Source organism: Diadema setosum, chromosome 4 (genome assembly GCF_964275005.1).
Source record: "Diadema setosum chromosome 4, eeDiaSeto1, whole genome shotgun sequence".
Classification (NCBI taxonomy): domain Eukaryota; kingdom Metazoa; phylum Echinodermata; class Echinoidea; order Diadematoida; family Diadematidae; genus Diadema; species Diadema setosum.
In genome coordinates, this window is record NC_092688.1 from 19,556,487 (window position 1) to 19,577,719 (window position 21,233).

The 21,233-nt window shown below is 39.2% G+C and overlaps 1 protein-coding gene across 1 annotated transcript in view; it reads right to left on the reverse strand.

The window, feature by feature from the left end:
• The window catches only part of LOC140227589 (P2X purinoceptor 4-like), a 164,952-nt gene that overhangs the window by 103,991 nt on the left and 39,728 nt on the right, over positions 1-21,233 (reverse strand). The window lies entirely within an intron of this gene.

The following is a 21,233-nucleotide window of genomic DNA, read 5'->3' on the forward strand; positions in this document are numbered from 1 at the left end:
TCACTATAAATTTTGAAACTCTGTACCAAGTATAAACAATTTATAGTTGCTCATATGTAAAAATCTGAAAATCAACCGGAGGTCTCCTTTAAATGGCACATTGTAAATCACTCATTCGGAACATGATATGCACGAGTTTTGTTTCAGTCCTGCTGGGCTGTATCTGCATAATCGTAATCATATGGCCCAACAACTGAATGAAGTAAACGTGTAGGATCATGATTTGCCTATATACAATATCGTTCTTAACTGCTTGGCACCGCATAACTTGATAGCAGCATTGTAGTGCTCTTTTTTTTTCTTTTTTTTTTAATTCCGGACATGGTTTAGTGGGAAAAACTGTTGACAACTATACAGGGAGGGGATAGTGAGCATGGCAAGGATGTGAACAAGCCTTAGTAGCAGGAAATGATACTAAGCCCCGTATTTTAGCTGTCAATTTCATTTTATTTATTATTGATATTATATATCTTTTGCATGCGGAAAAGCCAATTTGGCGGAAAACTCCGAGGACAGAAAACGACCAAATATAACACGATCGCCCTTTTCTTGAAGCCTGCCGCAAAAGAGCGAGGGTTCTGATTTGAATTGACGTGTCTGTTTGTGTCTGTTTGGATCGGTTAAAGATATCATGCTTTCACATTAATGTTCGTTTGAAAGGGACCATCCTCCCGCCTTCGTAACAATATCCCATCTGTCGTGTATAGGCCGTGGACATGGTGGAAATGCGATCATCTCCATACTTTCTCAACATAACGGACACACTCTCAGGTTTGTGTGTTGATGGTCTTTTGGATTACTTTTGGAAAGGTTATGAATTCGATAATGATGACAACGTAAACAAGAGTTATACCAATAATAATTGAGATATTCTTTGCCCCTTTTATCTCTAAGAGTACATTCTATCCTCGAAATGAGGTCTGATCATTGATACAGCATTGTCGAAAATGGCAGCATCTGAAGAAACAACGGGCCTATAAATCATGAAGAAACAACGGGCCTATAAATCAATACGTATTTCTTAGATAATGTTGGTGATTTCAGGCAAGATTATCTAGGCCGGGTTGCTGGTGAATGACTTGATTTACATCAAAATGATATAGTACACAAGACAGAAGAAATCACCCTTTTCTGCTCGTCCACCCTTGTGCCCGTACGGAGGTAAAACGTTGTTGCAATAAGGGTCATCCAATGTTGAGTTTAAATTGATGGGGAGAAAGAGTGGCATAAGCTCCGGTTTGCTGTCCGATGTCAAAGAAAAAAAAACTCGCAAGACTTCCTTTAAAGTCATGCACTTACGATCTTCACAAAGTAGTAGACGTGTGCATATTCAATGTAATATTTCGCCTTGGACAAATGGAATATATACAGACAACATATCATGCCTGTTGCATTATAGAGCAAATGCCTGTGTAGTGTCTGCACAATCTATCTTTGTCTCAGTCATGTCAGTCCCTCGGGTTCCTTTCACACTGAAAATATGTGAGGTCAATTTGATCGAACAATTGTAAATAATCGGTGATCAGCATGTTGCGTGTTTTGTGAGCTTAGTGCATGCTGCAGCAGAAGTCAATGCCCGCTAAATTTTAGTAAGTGTTCCATTCAATTAAACTTATAAGGACGATGAACGAAAACTCATCAGAACGGTATTCGCTGAACATAGTTTCCTGGCTTCTTGTGCTTTAAGCCGGCATTCAACCATGAATATTTCACATTTCCCCGCCACAGTTGTCATCAAATGCATGTAAATGCGAGGCATTCTTCGCTCGACACTCAACGAGAATGCTGTGAAGTCAAAAGGATATTTCCCTATTCGAGAGCATTCTTTTTTTTTGTCTCGCTTCTATGTATATATATATATATATATATATATATATATATATCTCCTTCATATTCTCTATTTCTCAATGTATCACACCCATCTCTTTCCCCCTTTTCATACTTTCCTCCTCTATCTCTTCTTCTGTATATTCAGACCTCTTTCAATCTCTTTTCGTCTATCCATCCCTCTTTCAATGTCTCTACCACAGTCCTATTTCTCTCTATTGTTCTCTCTCTCTCTCTCTTTGTACGTATTCATCTATACATTGTTATTTCTATCTCTCCTATTGTCGTTTGACTTTATCTATCTCTATCTATATTTATCTATCTACTTCTATCTATCTATATTTATCTTTATATATATCTATCTATCTATATTTACCTGTCTATATCTATCTATCGATCGATCGATCTATCTTTCTGTCTATCTTTATCTATCTATCTATCTATCTATCTATCTATCTATCTATCTATCTATCTATCTATCTATCTATCTACTAGTATCTATCTATCTCTATCTCTCTATATATCTCTATCTATCTCTTACTCTTTCCCATACCGTTTTTCTCGAGAATTGCGCATTCATTTGCATTGTTTTTTGGGTTTTTTTTCAAGTCCCCTCGAAAAAAAATTCGCCCGTTTGATGGCAGTCTGAGTGGAATACCATCGGACGAGACATTATTATAACACGAGTGCAGCTGAATCTCCCATATGACCGAATTGTCTACCTGCAGGCTTTGATTGTTTGCAATGTAAGCAGAGTCACTTAGACAGGCAGCGAGAGAATAGACGCTTCTCAATCCAGGTGCCATGGAAACCGTCCTCCTTCAAGTGCTTCCTGCAGTTGTTCTCCAACATAATGGACGTTTCTGCTTGTTACGTAACAAATAATTATTGATGCCTAGGGAACAGATATGTAGAGAGATATTTTGCAAATTAATGAAAGCTGGAATGCGCGCCAAAAAGCAGCATTTGATTTATACCAGGAGAAAAAGGACACTATCTCCTCTCAAATGTATATTCTAGAGAATTGCACATTCATTTGCATTGTTGTTGTTTTTTTGTCAAGTCCTCTCGAAAAAATTCGCCCCTTGAGAATTTATTATTCTTTCAATGCATTTTCTGTCATTGTATTCTGATAACAAGGTCACAGAGGCGTGGCATTATCAAAGTTCGTGATAAAATGTTCGTTCCATTTAATTGATTTCATCCTTATTTTCATGTTCATAGTTTTACAATATGCTCGCATATTACAAAGGGAAATTTTTAATGTATTCCATCTAACATTAAAATCATTATAAAAACACTTCTTGTTTCATAAATATGACCCTGCACCTCAAAACAAACAAAAAGTCGCCAGACATGAATTTTTAGTTAAAACCATATTCTGAAAGAGCAGACTTTAAGCTTAAAAATGATGTATAACTCAAATCAAATGGACTCTCCTAACGTATCTAAATATTGGAAAGAAAGCACAAACTCAGGAAAAGTGTGAACTGAGAAAAGAGGCTCTGAAGTACCGTGTCTATTCAAGGGCTTAATCTTTACCAAACCGTGCTGGCTGTGCGATGAATGGGACAAAAACAGGAAGTAAACCACCAGAGTAACAACAATGAAGGGATTATCAGATTAAACTGAAATTAAACATGCCTCATTAACATATTCTGTCCATAATTAATGCCAACTTTCAAAGCAGTAGCACTATACTTTCAAAATTTATGAGAGTTGAAAGTGAAGAGTGTGGACAAGGTTTTTCATAAATGAAAAAGGGATTCTAAAGACACACCTAATCACACTATTCCACCAAAAATGTTCGAGATAAACTGCTAAAAAAACACACTTTCCTGCCCGTCTTATGATACCAAATTTTAGCATGATTTAAAAGAAGACCCGCCCTTTCAGAAAATATGAAAAAGTCAAGTTCGGCGAGGTTGACCCATTTCACTTATTTTCAGTCCTCACGCAAAATCAGTGTGTGCGACTTCATGTTCGTTTTGAGGTGCACGGTCACAAATGACTTGATATGAAAATTATACCCTCAACATCACTTAAGAGGCCCGAAGTATATCTGCATACGCACCATATACTCTGTAGCGTTTGTCACACTTTATTTCTCCAAATTACTCGGGCACGCCTACAAAAACTAAAAAATCAAGATCAGTGATGATTAATCCTTTCACAAAATTACACAGATGACACATTACACCTGCGTGATAAAATTTGAACTGGAATGCATTAAATCTTCGCTATTCTAAAAGCCACATGAAATGTTGTACAGTCACGAATTATTAGGCAGGTAAATTTCAAGGAAATGTTGTCAACGATTTAAACTAATGCAAACCAGAGATCTAATTTCAGATTTTCAGGATTGATAAATAAGTATTTGAACGACAGTATTCATGTTGATTTCGTCATGTGGGCCTACCTGTATAATCATCTACGACGTTTTGTTTTTCATTTTATTTTTTATGTATTTTTTTTTAATTTTTATTTTTTTATGTATATGATGATTTGAATCAGCTTAGCGCCAGCTTCTTTTTTTTTCATACAGCCTTCGACAAACGATGTTTCAACCCATTTTCAGTAGATGCCATTACGGGTTACTACGTGACGATCTAAAAAAAGAAGTTTGCGTGGTTTGTCTCTCCTTATAGTCATGGAAGCCAAGGGCGGTGTATCATGATACACGCTATGACATGGACGGCACTGCACCACGTGACCAGCCTACGAAGTGCTCGGCTATAATAATAATACACTGGGAGCTTGTGACTTTATTTGATTCGACGATGATTGAAACTTTTGAACCTGCATAACTTGTGTGTGTGTGTGTGTGTGTGTGTGTGTGTGTGTGTGTGTGTGCGTGTGTGTGTATGTGTGTGTGTGCGTGTGTCTGTGTGTTTCTGTGTTTCTGTGTGTGTATGTGAGAGAGATAGAGAGGGAAAGAGACGAAAAGTAAGTGAAAACCACACAAGCACATTAAAGTGTCGTATCTCATGATATTGTTTCGTAAAGTAGATAAAAACCTATGATTAAAACATTCCATTCTGCCGAGGATTAAGCACATGTTTTGCGTCTTTTGTATTAGAAACAAAAGACCAAAATAGGTTAGCAATCGTATTCTTCATTAATGGTCAGAAAATGATATTGATGTTAAACTGTAAAATCCGTTTCTGAAGCATATATAAACTCAATGTTACGTCTGCTCCTGCTCAAATATAAACTCTATACTTTAACCGAGGCCTAGCCGTGCGGTAAAGGAATGCACACACGTCATGAACACAATAATTAATCTTTCTTCTTTAAAAAACAAACAGAAAAAACATATTCATAATGTATAAGAGAGATAAATATAAGAAAGATGAGCTCCTGTGTTCGTATGAAACTGTCTGCGTTCCTGCTGCCTTTTTCTACCGCACAGCAGTGCTTCGGTTTCAGGATAGTTTAGTGAACATTCCATTCCCCAAACATGGGGAAAATAGTTCATCATCACACGTGGTAAACCAGGCGAGAAAACATTGGCAATCCCAGAAGGCTGTCTTCGCACGGCGCTACAATTACATGGTTGGTGTGGTAACTGAGATGCCGAGCGGAAAATCAGCCATCGAGCTCCCGCAACGAAGACGATGTACAGTATGTTCAAAAAAAAAATGCTGTCGGATTTCTATATTGATAGCTTTCAAAATGATTTAACAATCTAGATAATATTTCAGGGTACGAAACAATAACTTCTTACCTCACTTCTCGCAGAAATCCCATTCAATTTGGATATTAAGAGGTCACAGAGAATGCTGATCGTTGTAAAGCATATCATTGGTCTATTCCTCTAAGTTTAGCACGTGGATGCTCTCAGCATTTTGTAAGGTGTGAGCACAATGGAAAAAGAGGTTCCTGACATGCTCTATAAAGATCCCAATTTCTCTGTGACCACTGAAAGAAATCAAATGGGGTTTTCTGTAAGATGTAAGCAATTAGTTTTATGCACTTTTGCACTTTTATTGATTCGCCATTCTAAAAGTTATTATTGCAGAAAGCCGATTGTATTTTTTTCTGGGACATATGATACATGTCCAATTCCCCCTCTCCGTTTCTCTCTTCATTGTACATCTGCAGTCTTTTTACTCAGCATCCGTCTACTCACGTGTCCCCTGGGATAAAGCAAGTTACTTTTGGTCCGTTACTTGCGGCTTGCAAAGCCCCGAATTTCTATCAGTTTGGTAGATGAAGGGAAAATCTATCATCCGCCTCATCAAAGAGGATCATGATATAGTAACTCAAAATTTCAGTGGGGAGAAGGAATGCTCTGAAAAAAAAAAATCACATTCATTCAGTTTTGTGTTTGACGTCATGTCAGACAATCTCTTTACGGTGAATTTCAAAAAGGGATTGGAAGTTTTGATAGCAATTGTGAGTGAGATGAATAACTGGAGAAGGCGAGAGAATACGCTGGTCAATATGAATTAATAACTTTTTATCTTTTCGTCGATTACAGCTATCCCATGATGAATGACTATCTACACCAGGCTCTTCCGGGTGGCAAATGTATTGCATCGATGATGTGCAAAACTGAAATATTACCCCCCCCCCCTCAAAAAAAGAAAAAAAAAAGAAAATGATATTCATATACAATGTACTGATTTAGGGGGAATTTTTCTGTACACTTTAAGTGTGTAAACTCATCTGCTGATTCTGTCACATTCATATGCTTCTAACCTATAGACCAATTCTGTTTAGGTGCCTTTTTATAGTAATTTCTAACTGGGGGATTTTAAGTATACCGAATAAAAGATAATCTATGCACTGGCATAGCACCACACCTTGCTCATTGCACATCCCATTGAAAATGGCACCCAAGTTATGGCCGCCATAAGTTACTGTGCTCTGAAGTCGGATTCATCTATTCTTATCTCTCAATCACTCGTTATTTTCGTCCAAATATTATATACATGTCTCTGTACCTAGCTGTGTAAAAATCGAGTCACAGAATAAGGAAACGGATGTCAAAGATCAAATCTTTTCTTCAGCGTTGGCTCTTACTCAGGGCGTTGGCTACGTCAGCATGTTGGATTGTCGTGCGGACCGTGAAGTACACTCATTCAACAAGTGACCAACCTGTCAATGTAAGAACACATTGAGTGAATTCTGCAGACCACAGCGAAGAAGGTTCTTTGGTTGTTTTGTTTTGTCTTTTGTAAAATAACAGGCAGATAAACGTCATTGGTAACTGTGGAACTATAAATGAGATAATAATGATATGCCGGAGCATATTACTAGTACTCCTCCGAAAGCGCCCTCAGCCTGAGTGTGCAGAATTGCGGGAGTACCGGCCGGGACGGGTGTCTGCTGTGAGGTATAGTTGAAGTCGTCTGCTGACGACGCTTGATCTCCCGCAATAAGAACGATTCTCGAGTGAGTGACTCCCTCCCTGAATGAACTTCATTAATAGAGAGCGTGGGGTAATTGATTTTCTCAATCCACCATGCATATTTCATCGCGCTCTGGCAAGGGGCAAGTTTGAAACAAAAGGAACAAAATGAAAAGCATAGAGAAGGAAATAAAGATAAATGACGACGAAAAAACAGGTCACAGGAATCGGACAAATTGGAGATGGAGTCTCAGGGCGCATCTCAGGCAAAATGATTTCATTTCTGTGTCCTCTTTCTGTCTTTCTCTCTCTCTCTTACTGTTAACACGCCTACGTGGTTAGGAAAACAAGGGATGGAGATTGAGAACGAGGGAGAGAGGAGGAGGAGGAGGAGGAGGAGGAGGAGGAGGAGAAGTTGGAGGATGGAGATAAAAATGTTGGCGGGTAGGAAGGCGTCATTAATGACCTCCGACGGAGCATCCCTACAGAGGTGTGGATGAAGCATGCAGACACATTCTCAGGGATGGTATGATAATGGGACAACTCATGGTGATCGTGACTGGGAAACGCCATTTGGGAGACTAATGTTGATGTCAGCACTTTCTTGGATATATCATAGCAGTATCGTGTCCGATAAACCCAATTTTATAGCTCCTCCCTCTCCCTTTTTCTTTTGCCCCCCCCCCTACCTACCTATCTATCTATGAATCTATCTTTGAATCTATCAATCTATCTGTCTATATCATCTATCTATCTATCTATCTCAATCTCGAATCCTTCTATCTCGTTCTCTTGGCATAAGCCAGGATAAGGATTCATATGACTTTGTCAAGCCTATTTGACTCTTATATTATCTGATGTTTGGCACGGCAAGTAGAGAGATACACCTCCGAATATCTCGGCTTTACGTTTTAATAGTCATCCGCACCGCCCTCATCAAGGCAGTGTTAAGCTATGAATAATGCAAATGTGATAACTTTTTTTTCCAAATAAGATGAGAATCACCATACGATTGATATCACACACACACACACGCACGCACGCACGCATACACGCACAGACGCACAAAGACAAGCACACTCACACACACACACACACGCACACAAAATCACAATTCATAATTTACGGCTCACTGTGAGGCATCAAATCCACTTGCTATGTTCATATCTACCGTAGATGTGAATTGATCAAGTCGTCACGCTTCACTGGTCTTTCTCTCCATCAAGTTGCTCTTGCAGACTAAACATACGGTTGTGCATCTGGCATTAATTATCTAAATCGCCTGTGTGATCCGCGATCATATTACACAGAGAAATGAAAGTCGAAAAATGAAAAAAAAAAACCACACCAACAAACAAACGAACAAAAACTAAAATTATTATCTGTTGTCTGAATTAAAATGACTTATAATACCTTGATATACAAAGAAATAATTCTTTCTTTGGCCCCCATAGCACGCTACTGCAGCATCCTAAACTGGCTTACTAGGTTTTACTCTCAAGTCTCTCGTACACTTGACTGAATCTGCCATTAAAAGCCCCCATTTTTTCAAAACTCTGAGGTGGCCTATTAGAATGCCCTTTCTTAGAATTGCATCATTGTGTATCCCTTATCAATTTGAAAAAAAAGTGGATGTCATTACCAGAAAATATAGATGCGGGCACGTAATCAGCCTCCAAGCTGACGGGTAAGGTAGAAAGCTAATTAAGGTCACCGTTACGACTTACTGTCATTACGTTCGCAGTCTCCCTGATCCTGAACAAAAATTCTGCTCATGATTTTTATTCTACCATGGATGGAGAGATACTGCTCTAGCGAGCAGAGGATGCTGACAAAATCTCTGTCAATAAAAGTGTTTTAAACGTGGTTTCAAGCTTTCAAAGAGAAATGAAGAAGAAAGAAAAATAATTCGGCTTCAGATTTCTTTTTTTTTTGTCTTCGTCATGACCTAGCAACAGAAATGTGTCATTATCCTTGAAAGTTCTAAATGACTGGCTTTAGGAGCAGACGCCATCTGAGGCCATGGGTATAACTCTTTTTAGTTGGCCGGTGGATAAACGCCGCTTGTCTACTTTAATACTTCGGAAGCTGCCCCTGTCAGACGGAATCCCCGCTCGGGTCTTAATTCATCAGAGAATATTTCATTCCCGAACGTCTTGCGACAGTCGTTTATTCTAAAGCCATCAGTAGTCATTGATTCAAGCCGATTGACTCTTATCGTTTTATTCATTTTGTCGTTTAGTCTCATTTGCCGATCATTCATACTTCGTAATGTCCCTCTTCTCTACATGCATTCTCGTGCACTTCTTAGGAGATAAACTTTCCTTTTTTTTTTGTAAATTTGCATTCAATAATTAAGTCATTCTGATTTTCTATGGTTGTTTGTCCAATTTCCATTGCTGTTTCGGAAAACAAACAATATTATTGTATTTCATATTTCACTTTAAAGCTTTGTAAAACTTTTTTTTTTTGTGCATTTTATCAATACCTGCAGTTGATATAAAAGTCTTATAAACGATGTTATTTTCAGGAAAGAAGCAGGCATATCTTTGTTTTTTAACTCCGTTGGTTGACGCTGATGCAAATACTTCTTCATTGTGTCTATCTGCATGTTGTTGTTTTTGTATAGGGATGATCTCCCGTCTTGACCATTGAAAGATGTCATGAGATTGAGAAATGACAGTCGATTTACAACTTTGATTACGTTTACAAAACGATCGAAATTCATCGAGGCAAAGAAAACATCTTCTCGATGGGTTTTTGACCTCTAAGTTGTTTTCGCTGTAAAGGAAACGCCCTGTCACAGTAAGGATTCCTAGAAGACAGATCATACTCCCCAGGAACGGCTATTTAAACGAGCCATGGTATTCAGTAACCGGACAATTAATGAAGCGGCAGAAAATGCGTACCGAGAGAAAGAAAGAAAGAAAAGAAATAGAGAACTTTCATTCAGACAGATATTCCATTCAGGACTGGGGCTAAAAAACAAGATTTGAAGAGACTTGGGAGTAACTCCAAAGTAACTGAGGCGACACCCAATTTCTCACGAACGGCACGAGCGGACGGCTCCCCCGGGAGCGTGGAGGAGCGAGGGCCAGGTAGCGAGGCTACCGTTCGTTACTCATTTATCACCCTTACGTGATGCGCTTGCGGAGTGAGGCTGAGACAAAGTCCGATAAGCGGATGACGAAAATGAAAGATGTCGGCAGCCTCGCAGCTGGCGGAATAGGATGGACAAAAAAGAAAAAAAAAAGAGGAGAAAACAACAATAACGCCCAGCCGGATTGTGAATTCATCTTGCTGTTTTACAAGGAGTTTGGTCACGTGATACTAAGTTTGTCATGCAGCCATGCAGGCTGGTCAGAATGACGCTCACTGAACGCTCCCTAAGTCTAGGCAATGCAATAGTCCTATAAATTCTAGCCGCATTGAAGAGAGAGAAAAAAGGCGCGAATAGAGTACAGCTGGATTAGCACGATATGCAGCGACGATTCCCATGTAGAGACATGACTCACTATCGATCGTTCTTGTAAGATAATGCCCAGCCACGGAGGTTCATGGTATCGATTCGATAGCGAGTACTGGTCAGTTCTTAACATGATCAGGTTACATGTCTAGTGATGGCAGGAATCGAGGAGTCTTACCATTCACAAACAAGAGTCATACAGAGTCTGCGATACCTATCAACGCAAACAAACAATTTAGTTTTCTACACTTGTTTGCTTGCGATATGCCTGCTTTTCCTGGTAAATGGGTATCTGTATCAAACAATGTCCTCGACAAAGAATGTGAAATGAATACACTGTGGACTCGCAATAAGTATTACAGTTAATAGCAGGCTATGTTTGAATTTAACGCCAACTCCGTATTTCAGTGTGAATGACAAGGGCAGTTGTCTTATTTCCTTTTATTGTATTGCACCATGAAATTAGAGTCCATTGTTGCCTACAATCATGATTGCTTGGGACATCATAGCCCAAACTCCATAAGAATATAACTGACATGTTGCATTGTACGCGGAAAATTTTGTTCCATCTTGTCAATCTCTTGTACCACGGATACAGCAGTTAATGTGTACTGATAGCGTAAAGAATACTGAGAGTACACAACATTAATCTTTCTTGTCTTATTATCATATGTGTTTCTTCCGTGTGATTAGAGGTTTTCTATTCAGTTTACGTAAATTAAAAACTCCGCAGGAGTCTTTACGAGTAGTTTTCTTTTTGGGTACATTGCATTGAATCGCTATTTTGAGACAACTCTTAGTGAAGTTCAGCGTCCGTCTACGTGTACATGGGTGTAACAGAAAACTGTAAACTGTCCGTAAGTTTCCCTGTCTGGCACATTGACCTTTTGACCTTAGACGAGCAAATTTGCCAAATGACTGTTGTCATTACCCATGATTGCATTGTTGCCACTAACGACAGGAGTAGTTCTGGCATTTTACTTTCCATGTCGTTTTAGCACCATCCATTATCCTGTTGATTTAATCTAGAATTACAAAACGCTCTGGAGCTTACAAAATGCATCTCTCATCCCTTGCCAAAAGGTTAGTATCATGATTATTGCATTTACAACTGAAAATCGCATCATTGCACGTTTTCACGAGCCGCCTAATCAGGTTACACTTGCTGAACTTGTCGGTTTTGTCACGTCTTGTATTTTTTTTTCTGCTGTCATAATTGCTTTCACTTAAATTGGCTCTCGATGCAAGTCACATGAACACTTCAATATTCCCTGCTTAGATGTACCGCCACATTACTGTTGGCAAATTAAAAACACACTCTCTCTCGCACACACATACACACCTGATAATTTTGAGAGCTCATTGTCGGGTGCACAAGGAGAAGAATGTATTAATATCTTTGTCACGATCGCATGAACCTTTGATGTTGGTAACTGTGTATCTTAAGAGTAAACGTGGAGAGCAATTTAACTCTAGTTACGTTTTCCTTACTATCGTGTTTACTTCGGTTTGAAGAAAAAACAAACAAACCAAAGTATTAAAAAGAAATCCTACTTGGTCATCGAGTATCGAAGCTGAAGGTCTCCCCAAAACATTTTCGATAAATACTCTCAACAAAAAGACATCTACTTTATAACTGGTTTATATAAGGTCTATATATTTGGACATACTCGTCTTGGCATAAAAACTGCTTTAACCATACATGTATAGCTCCACACCTATCATACTATTAGATTGTCATAGGTGTTTAACCTCGATTGAAGTTGACTTTAGCCCCCGGATATTATACCTTCATGTCGCAGGATAACGTTGACGTCACAATCGCAGATGGATCACTCCTTCCATTTTTGTGACGTAGTGAATTATGATATTTTTTTTTTCTTCTGCCCGGTATCATTCTGTAGGGGATTAAGAGGACCAACGTGCACACAAAATCGATTCACGCCATTGCTCACAGCGGGAAAATCATTATTAGAAATGCGCATTATTGCCGCGGGCGTGAAGAGCGTGGTCGTGGAATGAAAGAACCCGATGAATTTACCACACGCTCGCATTCTGGATTGATATGTTCGCACATTTTTCCTCTCCTTGTCTGTTTTGGCATTTCATTTCACAGTTTGCTTTAATCGTTATTGTTTACTGCTTTGTATTGACTGTTTTTTCCCATTAATCTCCTCTTCAATGATTGTAGAAACTGTACACAGCAGGCCGTTCCGTTGGAAGAACACAGGACGCTTGCTATGTGTATGGTATATGTATTCCTTTTCGACATTATTCAAAGTCCGAGTATTTGAATGAAAGTGTTGGAAGTGCTAACGTTTTTATACATTTTCGTCACTGTTGGCGTTGTGATGTATGGGTAAAACTGCAAGACGCTGCCACTTTGTGAACAAGAGATTTCCCCTTCAAAACATGCTTCTTTTATGTGTGCGTGTCTTTAGAAACAACAGGAAATATTAGACGTGATAAAATGGCGTCATGGGGGCAATTTCACGAGAGATGGCAAAATCAACTGATACCTTCATTCCAGAGATTTCGCAGATACAAAATTGTGTCGTGCTGGCCACTATATCCCCTCGCACAAAGTCCTTCATTTCAAAAATACTGCCCGCATTGTCATGTTGCTCCTTTATTATTTTCAATTTATTCAAAGTGACGTACACTTAAGGTCAAATAAATATCTTGTAATCCCAATGTTCCCAGAGTCAACATAGCCCGACCTAAGTTTTGCCTTTTGTTTTTTTGTCCTTTCGTGCTTACGTTCTCCGCGATAACAAAGTGAGAACACGCACATAATTATTATACTTTCACACTAACAGACAAACCCACCTACACACACAAGCATACAAATCGAAATAGTACAATGCGTCCAGCAATCATAAGCTCACGGTAAAAATAGAAAGATAATGTTTACGTTTCCACGAAATTTGAGCCAAGGACACTGAAAAAAAAATATGAGATTTCTCATTAGACATGCTTTTCTGGATACGAACACCTCATTGACCCGATGCGGGACGTGTCCGCCAATCTACCAGTATGTTGTGTGGTAAAGGGTCAATGGGAATCATTCAAGCGTATAAAATGGCAGACGACGGTTCGTACTATTTAAACATGGCGGCGGTGGTGTCAACGTCGGCCTCTCATTACTCGCCCAAATGCAGTGAAAACATCGGGAGTCGAGAACGACAAACTGTGTTTGTGAACGATGAATTATTGATCTCCTTACAGGTCGCGCGACGCCCCGTCAATACGGACGTTGTACCCGTCACGCCTGCTTTCTCTCGCAGCAACGAATCTTTGAGAGCATATATACTGGCTCAGCCGAACATTCTAATCTCCAACAGAGATTTTACATTTTCATCACCTTGTCTGAAATGCTATTTCAAATTCATTAAAAACATCGAGAGGGAGCATCTTTGCTATGAGCTTGTTGATGGTGTTTTAAAGGTAACAAAATGAATCTATCATCATACTCAGAAAATAGGTAAAGTAACATTGTAACATTGAAACAGGCTTATCCCGTATAATATGAATCAAATTTCATTTTGAAGCAGTCTTGAACTCAGGAATTTCTCAGAAATTGAAGCCTTAGAAAACATGTAAATCACGTTGCATACACAGGCATGCAAAAAGAGAGGGAAATTGATATGCATAACTTCTTTAAAGACAGACAGACAGGCACAATAAAACGCTTGGTAATCATCGTTTTCAATTAAACTGATACTATGAGCGCAATTAAGGGACTTTACAACCTCCTTATCATGATTTTTTAATCAAAATTGTTGAATGAAATAATCCAGGGATTATTATAAGCAACAGTGGCGTAACTACGGGGGGGCATGGGGGGGCACGTGCCCCCCCAATCCGCTGGTAAAAAAAAAAAAAAAGAAAAAAAAAGAAGAAAAAAAGAAAAAAACCCTACGAAAATGGTAATTCAAGGGTTAGTAAACTGCTTTTGAAATCGACATGAAAGGATGATCAAGAAAAAAGATATTTTTCTAAGATTTCTTTTAACCATATAATTAAAGAGGTATTATAGTGAAACATTGTTCAAAAAGCCCGGAGACGACAAAAGATTGTGATTCAGTGTGATTCCTGGTTGGCATTTTGAATACAAGCAGGATGTGCGCAGTGTACTCAGAACATCGGAATGGCAAAAAGAGTCGCTACAATGTTGCGCAATGTGATGTTTGATAGGTTGTACACATTTGCTATCAAAGCTTGATCATTGATTTTGTAGTGTTGCTTTACATACTAGTCTATATCAAAATGCCTTGCATTGCCAATAATAAGACTTGACCTTGGCTATTTCCTAACTTTTCCATCTATATGAAACACACACACTCACAAACACAAACAAATTAGGGGATTCTCTATATAAAGTCACAGATTTTGGACATCCTTCTCCCGCTTGGTCACTTCGACGCCCCCTCGCTGGTCATACCTCCCCCAATCATGAACAAAAACCGACACCCTTGACTACCAGTGGTGGACCCCTGTGAAAACCAGCTTTTAGCTGACCAGGGCAATCCATCCCATGAGTGGAGAATAAATGAATAAAAATAGAATAAAATAAAAAAGATCCAGGGGGCGCACCGGGCACCCCCTCCCTCCAAAGCGAAGAAATATATATGTAGCTACAAACGACAGTTTTTGGACTGTAAAATGTCAAAGTTTTAAAGCTCGCTCGCTTCGCTCGCTCGCATTTATTCGTTATGCAATTCTTCTGATGCTGCTGTCAGTAATTGCCAGCAGTTGCGCCCGGTGCGTCCCCTACCCTTAATTTCCAAAGCGAAAAAATATAGCTACAAACGGCAGTTTGGGGACTGTAAAATGTCAAAATTTTCAAGCTCGCTCGCTTCGCTCGCTCGCATTTAATCGTTATGCAATTCTCCTGATGTTGCTGTCAGTAATTGCTATGCAATACTGTATTCTCCTGATGTTGCTGTCAGTAATTGCCAGCAGTTGCGCCCGGTGCGCCCCCTCCCCTTAATTTCCAAAGCGAAAAAATATACCTAAAAACGGCAGTTTTGAGACTATAAAATGTCAAAATTTTCAAGCTCGCTCGCTTCGCTCGCTCGCATTTAATCGTTATGCAATTCTCCTGATGTTGCTGTCAGTAATTGCCAGCAGTTGCGCCCGATGCGCCCCCTCTCCTTAATTTCCAAAGCGAAAAAATATAGCTACAAACGGCAGTTTTGGAACTGTAAAATGTCAAAATTTTCAAGCTCGCTCGCTTCGCTCGCTCGCATTTAATCGCTATGCAATTCTCCTGATGTTGCTGTCAGTAATTGCCAGCAGTTGCGCCCGATGTGCCCCCTCCCCTTAATTTCCAAAGCGAAAAAATATACCTAAAAACGGCAGTTTTGGGAACATAAAATGTCAAAATTTTCAAGCTCGCTCGCTTCGCTCGCTCGCATTTAACCGTTATATGCCATTCTCCTGATATTACTGCCAGTAATTGCCAGCAGTTGCACCCGGTGCGCCCCCCCCCCCCCCGAATTTCCAAAGCGAAAAAATATAGCTACAAACGGCAGTTTGGGGACTGTAAAATGTCAAAATTTTCAAGCTCGCTCGCTTCGCTCGCTCGCATTTAATCGTTATGCAATTCTCATGATGTTGCTGTCAGTAATTGCCAGCAGTTGCGCCCGATGCGCCCCCTCTCCTTAATTTCTAAAGCGAAAAAATATAGCTACTAACGGCAGTTTTGGGACTGTAAAATGTCAAAATTTTCAAGCTCGCTCGCTTCGCTCGCTCGCATTTAACCGCTATGCAATTCTCCTGATGTTGCTGTCAGTAATTGCCAGCAGTTGCACCCGGTGCGCCCCCCCCCCCCCCGAATTTCCAAAGCGAAAAAATATAGCTACAAACGGCAGTTTTGGGACTGTAAAATGTCAAAATTTTCGAGCTCGCTCGCTTCGCTCGCTCGCATTTAATCGTTATGCCATTCTCGTGATGTTACTGCTAGCAACTGCCAGCAGTTGCGCCCGGTGCAACCCCCTTAATTTCCAAAGCAAATATATATGTATATATATATATATAGATATATATATATATAGATATATATATATATATATATATATATATATATATATATATATATATATATGTATATATATACATACATATATTATTATATATACTAGCTACAAACGGCAGTTTGGGGACTGTAAAATGTCAAAATTTTCAAGCTCGCTCGCTCCGCTCGCTCGCATTTAATGGTTACGTTATGCAATTCTGATGTTGCTGCCATGAGGTGCCCCCCCAATGTCTTGACCCACGGTACGCCACTGATAAGCAAGCATTGATCCCATCTAGTCAGGTCGCTTAGTGAGCATCAAATTTGGCACACGGATTCCTTGTGGACTATTAAACAATATTAGAGTAGGAGCCCTCCGGGAATTTTTGAGAAAAAACACTAAAACGATCAAATTTCAAAATGGCCGACACCTAAGCTGGCAAACCCCTTACTTTTCATGTCATATGGGTGATATTGATGACAATATATTACATTTTTTTTTTTTGGGGGGGGGGGGGTTGGTTTAGAACTTTAATTTGAACGTTACGGTAGGAGCATTGTTTATATTATAGCGTAATGTAAAATCTCTCAATTGCTGGCGGAGGGGGTAGGGCAAAAGTGGCGGGACTCCCCCCCCCCCCCCCCCCACTTAAAGAATTGTTGTTCGCTTGTTCTTTTGCGTGTTGTTTTTTTTTCCCGTTTTTGCTCTGTACACGGCGGATAAAAGCATCAAATTTGGCACACGGATTCCTTGAGGACTAGTAAACAATAGTAGAGTAGGAGCCCTCCTGGAATTTTTAAGGAAAACACACACATAAAAAGATCAAATTCCAAAATGGCCGACACTTATGGTAAACCCCTCACTTTTCATGTCATTATAATATGGGTGATACGGTGACATATTATATATGATATATTTATTTTTGGTTTGGTTTAGAACCTGAATTTGTACATTACCGTAGAAGCATTGTTTATATTCTTGCGTAATGTCTCTAAACTGCTGGGGGGGGGGGGGGTTAGGACAAAAGTGGCGGGACACCCCCCCCCCCTTAAAAAAATGATTGTTCGCTTGGTATGTTTTTTTTTTTGCGTGCTTTTTTTCCGTTTTGCTCTTAATATACACGGCGGATAAAAACATCAAATTTGGCACACGGATCCCTTGAGGACTCGTAAACAATAGTAGAGTAGGAGCTCTCCTGGAATACACACACATAAAAAGATCAAATTCTAAAATGGCCGACACTTATGGCAAACCCCTCACTTTTCATGTCATTGTATGGGTGATACGCTGACAATATACATATATGTATGTATATATATATATATATATATATATATATATATATATATATATATATTTATTTATTTATTTATTTATTTATTTATTTATTTATTTATTTTTGGTTTGGTTTGGTTTATAGCCTGAATGTGTACATTACGGTATAGGAGCTTTGTTTGTATTCTTGCGTAATGTCTCTAAAGCGCTGGGGGGGGGGGGGTATAATAGGGCAAAAGTGGCGGGACCCCCCCCCCCCCCTTTAAAAATGGTTGTTCGCTTGTTCTTTTGAGTACTTTTTTTCCGTTTTGCTCTATACACGGCGGATAAAAGCATCAAATTTGGCGCACGGATTCCTTGAGGATCGTGAAACAACATTAGAATAGGAGCCCTCTCATCTATGATTTCTGGCGTCTGGCCTGCCTTGCGAGTGTGAATGCGATATCTATTTCTGAGCTTGACGAGACATGTCAATGATGTTCTGCTGCCATCGCAATGAGATCTCCTCCAACTATTCTGGCAATTAGTAAGGTGTCATTGAGCTCTGTGATCATGTCAGGGATATTTTTATCAGCGTCGAATGTTGACACTATGGAGGACATCCTCCACTCTCTGCTCCTTTCTCACAGAAGAAACATTTTTGAACATCTAATGCTCTGCGCTTAGTGGGCCTTTTCTGATCTTCATTTGGGGTGTGAACTCTCTTCTTCTCTGCCTTCTCCAATTTAGAATTATTGAATTTCAAATGGCAAGGCTTATGCCACTGAGCTGAGTGTGGAAGAAAGCTTTCAGCAGTTTCTTCACTCCCCAAACAGAGTTCAACTTGAACAGTAATGGCTGGGAACCGCTCGGCATTGGACAGGAATGACTTGTATATAGGCCTCTGTCTTGTCACCACTTGCCCTTGAACTCTTCAAGAGACACTTTAAGGGTTCAATGGTGTCTTGCTGGCAAATCACACAATGATCCCATTTAAATGCCATGATGGATCACATTCTGAAAAGCAAAGGTATTGGACATTGTTGGAATTTAATCCGCTTATTGTATAAACCTTTGGAAAGGACATTATACAGTTTCTTGTAAAGCGACTAAGCTAGTCAGTTATTTCCTTTCGTCTAATGAAACATTCTGCAAAACAAACCTCCCTCAGCCGAAGTTCTTCAGTCTTTGAACATAATTATTAGATTTTTTTTCGAGATACGCGTAGGCGGCCTACTTGATACGAGCTCAAACCAGTCCTTAATGTGAAAAAAAAAATACTCATTCAAAAATGTTTCATTCAGTGAAACAAACTGGTGACAGAACATGGAGAAATATGTTTTTGGAATGCATGTGCAGCTTATCATAATCCTTTCCATATTAGTTCTGACTTCCAGTTGTTTTGCTGGTTGGGAAACATTGATGTGTACACAACGTAAGAGATTACAGGAGAAATAATTAATGAAATCATCGTGATGTTCATTATTATTTCACACTGTATTTTACAAATGAATAATTTCATTCTTTCAGAATGGTGCGCCATAATGAGGAAGAGATAGGCGTAAATAGGATTATGAATTCAACCATGTCGTGTACCTTTCAAGAACGCATGTACAAAATGCGAAGAGTTTTTGGGGAGAAAAATACAAATCGCATTTTCAACCCCTGCTGGTGCAAACATCGTGGAATACACTTTATACAGCCTAAATAATTAATGTAATCATCGCGATCCCGCTGAGCGCACATGGGGTGAAATAAGCTGAATAATGCACGTTACTCTGCTTGCACCCATGTTCAGAAAAAAAAAAGTAACAAACGTTTTTAATACAATGTGATTTTGTTTACTGTGTTTCACAAACGATAACTTTATTATTTTAGAATGGTTCAATACTCGAGGAAGAGATAGGTCTAGAAAGGATTACAAATTCAACCCTGTCGTGCACTTTTCAAGAACGCATGCACAACACTCGCGAAGAGATTTTTCGGAAGAAAACAAAGAACACGTTTTCAACCCCTTCTTTTTTTTTATTCTTTTGGTATCAACTCACAAATGGTTCCTTTTTATTCTTTCTCAATAATAGTGATCCATTAAGTCGTGTAATAACAACGCAAAGACTGCTCATAAGTTTGATTGATTGGTATGTGATTCCGTGCTTATGTTTTTCTTTGTTTTTAGTGCGTACGATTATAACGAGGAACCGATTATAACGAGACAATATCGGCGGTCTCACGGACCTCGTTATAACGGGGTTTCACTGTAAAAGATAAAGCTCACCCATAATCTCATAAGGGAAATTTTCTGTTGCCAACTGGTTGCTGAGACACGTGTCGGTGGCACAGGCACATTATTCGATGACCATCCAATTTCATGGAATTTAGAGCTTGCTAGATTTATGACGGGAGTCCAATGTTTCCATATAAGAAGACAGTACAATGCACCCCCGTTATAACAAACGTCGTCGGGACCGGCAGGTTTTTTTTTTTCCGTTATATCGAAATTTCGTTATAACTGAACAGTAAAGTGTAGAAAGATAGATGATAGTTTTGGGACCTGATTTCTTACTTCGTTCTAAGGGAACGAAAAATATTACCGCGTTCGTTATAACAGGAGTGCACTGTATCCACAAATAAATTTTACTGCACTGCAAAATAATTTCAGTGTAAAGTGAGTCTCAGAGTCTCAGAGCATTGGAGTAGCAGGGGCGGATCCAGGAATTCCGTAAGGGGGAAGGGACCCCTTTACAAAATTAAAGGGGCGCATGCCCTCCCCCTCCATTTTTCTATTTTTTTAATCATTTTTGTTTAAAAAAAAAATAGAAAGGGGCGCGCCCGTTGCGCCCCACCTGCATGGATCCGCCACTGAGTAGGAAAACTGTTTATTTCAAAAACTATTTTCTGTCTACTTAAACTGTATACATATATTTGATCGGTTATATAGTATGTGTATATCATATTTTGATCAGTAATTAATTCCACCAACTCCATGTTTCAAATACTTTGATGTTGATCATGGTCTCAACTTTCGGTTTATGTTTTCAGTTCCATGAAAATCAAATCAATTCAAAACAGATCTTAACTTATATGTTGTCATATTCCCTTAGTTACGCAAATGTGGTATGTATATATCATGAATATAAAGAAACATTGGAAGTCAGCATTTTCACCCCAAAATTCAAAAAATTCCAAAGGGCTCCTACTCTAATATTAATGAGAAGGTCCTGGAGGATCACCTCTCCAAATTTGGTGCTTTTGTCCGCCTGTAACGGTAAGCCCAAATTTTGACATTAAGGGACCTGACTAATCAGGAATA